Source organism: Myotis brandtii, unplaced genomic scaffold (genome assembly GCF_000412655.1).
Source record: "Myotis brandtii unplaced genomic scaffold, ASM41265v1 scaffold657, whole genome shotgun sequence".
Lineage (NCBI taxonomy): Eukaryota > Metazoa > Chordata > Mammalia > Chiroptera > Vespertilionidae > Myotis > Myotis brandtii.
Genome location: NW_005370552.1, coordinates 1,120,805 through 1,128,751, shown reverse-complemented (window position 1 = coordinate 1,128,751; position 7,947 = coordinate 1,120,805). Strand labels below are relative to the sequence as shown.

At 45.2% G+C, this 7,947-nt stretch overlaps 1 long non-coding RNA gene across 1 annotated transcript in view; it reads left to right on the top strand.

The window, feature by feature from the left end:
• Nucleotides 1–291: 291 nt before the first annotated feature.
• The window catches only part of LOC106723840, a 9,501-nt gene continuing 1,845 nt past the window's right edge, over nt 292–7,947 (top strand). The window contains exons 1-2 of the long non-coding RNA XR_001359563.1: nt 292–303; nt 1,864–1,869. This is a non-coding gene — a long non-coding RNA (uncharacterized LOC106723840). The remainder of the gene's footprint in view (nt 304–1,863; nt 1,870–7,947) is intronic.

Here is a 7,947-nt window from a genome sequence, read left to right as displayed (position 1 = left end):
TTGGCCCACATCTGGCCGTTGCTTCCCTGGGGCTCTGGGCCGTGCCCTGCGACGAAGGACTGGCCGCCCCAGGAACTCCGCGCTCCTCTTAGCAGCACCTTGAAGAGGGCTCTGAGCGCGTGGGCCACTGGGCGCCTAGGAAATGACTGCACAGCAAATTGAAATCAATGAACAGAAATAAATGCTTCGACATTTGCAGGTACTCTTCACAGACACATTAACGATGCTGCTGCCATCAGCAGCTCCTGAAAATCCCCCCCTTCTCTCTCTCTCTCTCTCTCTCTCTCTCTCTCTCTCCTGCCAGTGGGAGGTCCAGGGCCAGAGAGGAGACTCATGGGCTGGGGCAGGTGCCCAGGTTAAGGACTGAGGTGGGAAAGGAGCGGGGAGGGGAGGCAGGTGCAGGCAGGAGTATCCTCAGGCAGAGGCAGGATGCGGTGAGGCTGTTCAGAGGCTGGAGGTAGGACCTACTTGGTGATACGGGAAGTCGTGGGCATCAGAGACGTAAGAGGCAGAAATAGGTGATATTCACAGGCAGCTGGTGTTTGGGAAAACATATTCCGCCCCTGATCTGCGATGCTGTGGGCACTCACCTTCACCCAATGCGCTCAGTGTGTGAGTTTTCTAGCCACTACGTCCTCTGTGACCAGTGGTTCCAATGGGAGACTGAGCTCTGTTATCACAGGGCTGAGAAGCTTTTTGGAGCCATCTGGTCCACCTGCCCTCAGTTGTAACGTGCCTGCACCAACTGACACGTTAGCATTTAGACTACAAAAAATAGAAATTAATGAGACTGAGAAATGACATATAACCAAAGGTGTGAACACTGTTGCAATTTAAAGACCGTATTAACATTCCATTACACAGTAAGGTCCTGGATGTCAGAGAACTTGTTTTAAATGAATTCTGTTAGTTACTAGATAGTAGAGGAAGCTCCAAAATTTTATTAAACGATAGCAATGATAGGCAAGATATTTGAGCACTTAAGATACAAAATGATTTAAAGAACTTTAGATGAAGTCCTTATTCAGTAGAATTATCTCCGAGCAAAAATGCCTCAATTTTGTGTAGATTTATACTTTGACAAATTCCAAGAAGTGAATATTTATCCATCTGTCTATCCATGTTACATGGGCCAGGCACTGTGCAAGCCACGGGAGATGCACAGAGGGTAAGACGTTCTTAGAGTCAGGGAGTTCAGGTTGTAGTGGAACAGCTTTGGATTATGCCTTCAATTCAAACCCAAGTACATTTTGGCTGAGTGCGCCAGTGGATGAAAGAAGACCTTAGGGGACAAGCCACTCCAAGCAAGAAGAGCAACTTGTTTTGCCTGATTTTCTCCTCCTGAATTCCCCCCCCCACCCCAGCCATCTATACTAATAAAAGGGTAATACACTAATTAGACCAGATGTCTTCCAGACATCATTCCGGATGTCCTTCTTGACAAAGCTGGGGTCCGGGGGAAGCCAGCTGGGTCCTGGGTGCCTAAGGGCGGCAGGAGGAGTAAAGCCTGGGTCCCGGGTGCCGGAGGGAAGCTGGTGCTGGCAGCCGGGGGAAGGAAGGCCTGCCTACTCTTGCACAAATTTTCGTGCATCAGGCCTCTTGTGTTTTTATACTTATTTCCATCAGACCCAGTCCCCAGAAGTTCACTATTCTCCTGTCTCTCCAGGCCTATTGTTGACACAGCCCTTTCTCTTTCCTCCTTGGAAAAGTGGGCACACAACCACAAAAGCTAAGGAAAAAAAGAAATCCTAAAATGTAAATATTTAAAAGCACATAAAACTATCTACTCATGGAGTAAGATTTCCCTGTCTCAAGAATTCTAATAAGAGACTCTGAGCTGCTCAGCACACAGCCTCTCTTCAGTCTAAGGTCATATCACTCTAGGTCAGTGGTTCTCAACCCTCCTAATGCTGCGACCCTTTAATGCAGTTCCTCATGTTGTGGTGACCCCCAACCATAAAATTATTTTCGTTGCTACTTCATCACTGTAATTTTGCTACTGTTATGAGTCATCATGTAAATATCTGATATGCAGGATGTATTTTCATTGTTACAAATTGAACATAATTAAAGCATAGTGATTAATCACAAAAACAATATGTAATTATATATGTGTTTTCCGATGGTCTTAGGCGACCCCTGTGAAAGGGTCGTTCGACCCCCAAAGGGGTCGCGACCCACAGGTTGAGAAGTGCTGCTCTAGGTGCTTTCCGATGGCCACTGCCTATAGGCAGGCTGCCTGGCTTCCTTTCCTTTCAGCTCCTGTCTTCTTGTCCTTATAAGCTCTTGGCTTGGTCACATATATCAGTCAGCATTTGCTGTGTAAGAAGCAGCCACACAATCTCAGTGGCACGATCATAAGCATTTCTTTCTCTCACATATGTGAGTTGACTGGTGTGCCTCTAGTGTTAATCTAGACTGGACTAGCTGGGCTGGGCTCTAGCTGCAAATGGGTCTAGATCTGCTCTACATGTTTCCTATGCTCCTTGGACCAGTGGAACACATTCTTCCACTGGCAATGGCAGAGGCACAAGGAGGTAAACAGGCACAAGTGAAGCCTCTTAAGGCCTAGGCTCAGGGCCAACACTCAGTTACTTCCAGTTCCATCCCATTGACCAAAGCAAGTCATATAGCCAAGTCCAAAGTCAAGTTAGGGGAAGTAGAATAGACTGCAGAGTTATATGACAAAGGGTGTGGATACAGGAAAAGGGGAAACATTGGGTCTAAGAATTTATGTTACCATAAGGCAGCGGTTCTCAACCTGTGGGTCGCGACCCCTTTGGCAGTGGAACGACCCTTTCACAGGGGTCGCCTAAGACCATCCTGCATATCAGATATTTACATGATGATTCATAACAGTAGCAACATTACAGTGATGAAGTAGCAACGAAAATAATTTTATGGTTGGGGGTCACCACAACATGAGGAACTGTATTTAAAGGGCCAGAAGGTTGAGAACCACTGCCATAAGGGGAAATAGAAAATGTCAAAAGTGAATATATAGTACATAGGTTTTTCTAATGTCACAACTCCAAGTGTAGGTGATTGGTTATGTCCTATTTTATTTCATTTTCATCTTTATTGAGGTATAATTGACAAATAAGATAGTAAGATATTTAAAGTGTGCAATGTGATGGTTTGCTGTATGTATAACATTGTGAAAAGCTTCCTCCCACTGAGTTCATTCACTGCTATGACCCATTTTAAAAAGCAACCACTGAGGTGTAAGCAACTAAGTGACTTGGCTAGAGTTTCCCAACCTCTCCGTACGGCACAGTGTCATGGCCCAGGAGTAAGTGCCCTGTCCTCTCAGCCTCTGAACAGATCCAGACCCACTTTCCCATTTCCAATGGCCTCCCTGCCCCCAGGGCACTCTCTCTTCCAAGTGGGCGGTTCATTTGCATAGCGGAAGTGCTGAACGTCTGTTGAACCCTAGGAAAGCTCAGCCCTGCAGGCCTCGGTTGCTTTGCTCTGTTCTCTCCTGTAGCATTTTGTGTAGCTCCCCCCATAGGAATTGTTTGCAAAGCTCCGACATTATTATCCATAATGTATAAAGCCCTCAAACATTTATTGATTGGCATTAATACAACATGTAGTAAAATGCAGGGTCATTCTGTCACATGGGTTGAAATGTTCGGGGCATAAATTAGCTTTATAACTATCTGGCAAAAGCTTGTTAACATTACAGTGGCCTTTCATCAGCCTCTGGGCTCTGTGGTTTGGAGTCTTCACTTCTATTTGAGGCCTTTTCATTTTATCTACATGTATTTGTGTAAAATGGTTGCCTTTCAAGTTTACTTTTACTTGTTTATCAGTGAAGGGAAAATCACAGCTTTTAGCATTGGCATTGGATTGTCAATGAGAGATTGAATTGTTATATCAGAAGTAGTGCACCTTCCTTTGAAAATAATGGTTTTTATTTTTGTCATCCTCTCTATGGGTATAATTTAAACAGTGAAATAGTTCTATAGGCTTTTTATGAACAAACAAGTCTGGCAAACCTCTCCCCCTCCTCCTTCATCTCCTTTGGATATGTCTTTGGATAGTTACCTCTCTAACTTTACCATACTTATTCTGCTACTTCATGATTTTTTAGTTTTTAGCATTATCTTTTCATTCGTATTGACTTTCTATGGTGGAAAAGGAGTATTTAGTTCTCTTTCACTACCACCATCTATATTCACTCTCCTTTGCCTCGCTCTCAAAATTATAGTTTAGGTTAGATCAATATTAAGCATCCACATTATTGTGACTATGAAAATAATATTCATAGCTGAGCCATTTAGAATACTGTCTGCTGACCCATGACTATCCCTTCATATTGAATTACTCAGCATTTTCAGATCTTTCTCTTGAGCTGGCCATAATCCCCAAAGTAGGGCACTCCAGTGTCCTACCTGGGGGTAGATAAGTCTGCATGCCATGTTTCTGAAAGCTGGTGAGGAAAACAGGTCTCTCTGATATTTAGAATATTGACTTCACTTAACCTCTTTTCCAGATGGTCCCCACACCATCATCTCTAATCTGTCTGGTACCTTTCTATCCAGACAACTTCATTGTTATGCTCTGTAGGGGCTATTTGTCCCATGGGAGTGTCAGTGGCCGGTCTGTAGAAAGGAGAGCAGGGGACCCAGAGTGGTCTTCTAAACAGACTTTCAACCAATTCTCTCTTCGGCCCCACATTGACCTCTGTTTCTAGAGGCATCTGGTAGCATCCATTTCTGGATATTTGGGCAGTTCTATGATACACATGAAGTTCTAGAATCTTCCCAACCCTACTGCCTGCTTAGTATTTACTTTCTCAAGTTTGCTAAGTTAGTTACCACCAGTTCAGATGCTTTCTAAAACTTACCTCTCATTTTCTCTGCCTTTGTGGCTTTGTCTTCTAAAAATTCATTTTCTGTTTTTAGTGATGCTTCAAGAGAAAGCAGAGGCAAATGTGTGTGTTCAGCCCTCCATCTTTAAGCAGAAGTCTCCATTGGACTTATATTTTAGATGCAAAGATGTACTAGAAATTCTACCTTGAATACCTCTAGTCAATTTGCCCCTTCGTCTGACTGTCTTACTTCCATTAGATCGTAAATATTTTTTTTCTCTAATTTAGTTATTATTATCCAGAGATAGGGCATTGCTAATGGTCCTGAAAGTACTCATGTAGAAGTTAATGAAAGGAAGGAAGGAAGGATAGAAGAAAGGGAGGAAGGAATAAAGGAAGACTATAAGGTCCTGAAGTGGGAAAAATTATGCCAGATAAATAAGACAAATGGTGACCATTTGATGAATTAGTTGGGCCTCGAGCAGTGCACTGATGCCTTACTTTTCACAACTCTGAGTGGCCAGCACATTAAGAGAGTCAGATATCCCACCAAATCCTCCTTTTACCTCCTCGATTTCTGATGGTTTGCTGAGAAGCAAATTTCTCCAAAGCCTAGTTTCCTATGGCTATATTAATGTGAAATGTAATAATACATAACTGTAAACTAGTTTATGTGATTCCCAAATGAATGAGTAGGGGGAAGGTAATTTATTATCAATTTGCATCAAATTTCAGTTAATGTAAAAAACGCAAAGCTTATTTTAATATACTTATTTCTGGGAAAGGCTTTCCATTAACCAGAGTGTCAAGTGGGGGTAACAATTTGCCTGGGGAAGAGTCTTTATGGTTTTGATGTCTGGGCTCCCTGAGAGAAACCACAGGCTTTTGGAAGGCTTTCTGGCCAAGCCCCAGGTTCAATGCACAGTGGAAAGTTGAATTTTTCAACTTCCCTGCTGGCTGTTAAAACATCATGATGAATGATGGCAATATGTCCAGTGGTCTCTTCTTGGATGACATGAGGACTAAGAGAAGGGGTCAAGCTTCGGAGGAGGCAGATATGTAGCCATGAGATACAGTAGGGGTTGGCAAACTGTGGCCCAAGGGTCAAATCCTGCTCACCAGTTGCTTTTGTAAATTATGTTTTATTGGAACGTGGCCACGCCCATCCCTTTACTTATTGTCTGTGGTGCCATGCTACAGTGGGAGAGTTCAGTAGTTGCAACAGAGGCCGTGTGGCCTGCAAAGCCAAAACTACTATCTGGCCCTTTACAGAAGAAAGCTTGCAGACTGCCTGCAAGATGGCTCTGCACGCATGTGAATGTAGTTCAGCTGCAAGTGACAGAATGTTCCCGTAACCTATCTATAATAATAAAAGCATAATATGCTACTTAGACCAGACGGCCAAACAACGTTCCAGATGTCATTCCGGATGTCCTTCCGGACGAAGCTGCGGTGGTGGGGACCGAGGCAGAGGTGGTTAGGGGCAATCAGGCAGGCAGGCAGAGTGGTTAGGGGTGATCAGGCAGACAGGCGAATGGTTAGGGGTGATCAGACAGGCAGGTGAGCAGTTAGGGGTGATCAGGCAGGCAGGCAGGTGAGCAGTTAGGAGCCAGTAGTCCTGGATTGTGAGAGGGATGTCTGACTGCTGGTTTAGGCCCGATCCCGGCTTAAACTGGCAGTCAGACATCCCCCGAGGGGTCCTGGATTGCAGGCCTGGCTGAGGGGACCCCCCCCCATGCACAGATTTCATGCACCGGGCCTCTAGTTAATATATAATGAAACACCCCAAAACTTGGTGACTCAAAAATAGCAATATTTATCTCACGAGTCTGCAATTTGAGCAGAACTTGATGGGGCAGCTCATCTCTGCTTCATGTGACAGCTGGCACTACTCAGCTTGTAACTGGACAATTCACTTTTAAGATGGCTCCCCCCATGCACAGATTTCATGCACCGGGCCTCTAGTTAATATATAATGAAACACCCCAAAACTTGGTGACTCAAAAATAGCAATATTTATCTCACGAGTCTGCAATTTGAGCAGAACTTGATGGGGCAGCTCATCTCTGCTTCATGTGACAGCTGGCACTACTCAGCTTGTAACTGGACAATTCACTTTTAAGATGGCTCACTCCAGTGGCTGGCAAGTTACTGTTGGCTGCCAGCTAGAGCTCAGCCAGGCTGGGGACCAGGGTTCTTGTTTCCTCTCCATGTAGGCCTCTCTACAGGCTGCTCAGATTTCCTCATCGCCTCGGGCCTGTGTTGTAAGGGCAAGTGTCCCAAGAGACAGGAATGAGAAGATGGCCTGTTTCTTAAGTCCTGGACCTAGAAACTGCACAGACTTCCACCATATTCTATTGGTCAAGTGGTCACAGAGCCCAGATTCAAGAGGAGACATAGACTGCACCTCTCAATGGTGGTGATGTCAAAAAATGGGGGGAGGGTATGTTTTAAAACTGCCATATAGCATATCTACCTGATAGTGGCCTAAGCAACACAAACTTTTATTTAATCTCCCATGCCAAGAAATCTGGAGCTAGCTGTTCAGAAGGTTGGTAAAGCTGTCCAATAATTTCATCAAAGGATACTCTTATTTATTCTTTTGCTCTGCAATTGTTAGCATGTTTCTTTCAACCTTTAAATCTATCAGCTCATGGTCATAGGATGGTAATTGCAGCACCAGCCTTTATGTCCCCACATAGTGAGTAGTGTCCTAATCAGGAAAGAAGAGAGTGATCAGAAAGAAAACTTCCTGAAATGTTTTCCTTCATATTAAGAAGCACCCGGCAGACTTCTAGTTAGGTCTCTTATTTGGAACTAGGGGCCCAGTGCACGGATTCATGCACGTTGAAAAGAACTGTGGGCTGTGGTGGGCACAGGGGCGGGTCTTGGCCATCCTCTGTGCTCCTGCCCGGCCCCTCCCGCCATGGCCCCTGGTCCCCTGTCTGCCGGCAGCCCCACTCCCGCCACCACCACTGCGCTGACAGCTCTGGCCCTGCTCGCAATGGTGTGGAGCTATTGGGGCCAGCACCATCAGTGGGTGCGAGTGGCAGCTGCTGGCCCCGATCACCCCTCAGGAGCAGGGGGAGGTGGAGAAGCCTGAGGAGAAATCAGGGCTGGCAGCCGCCACT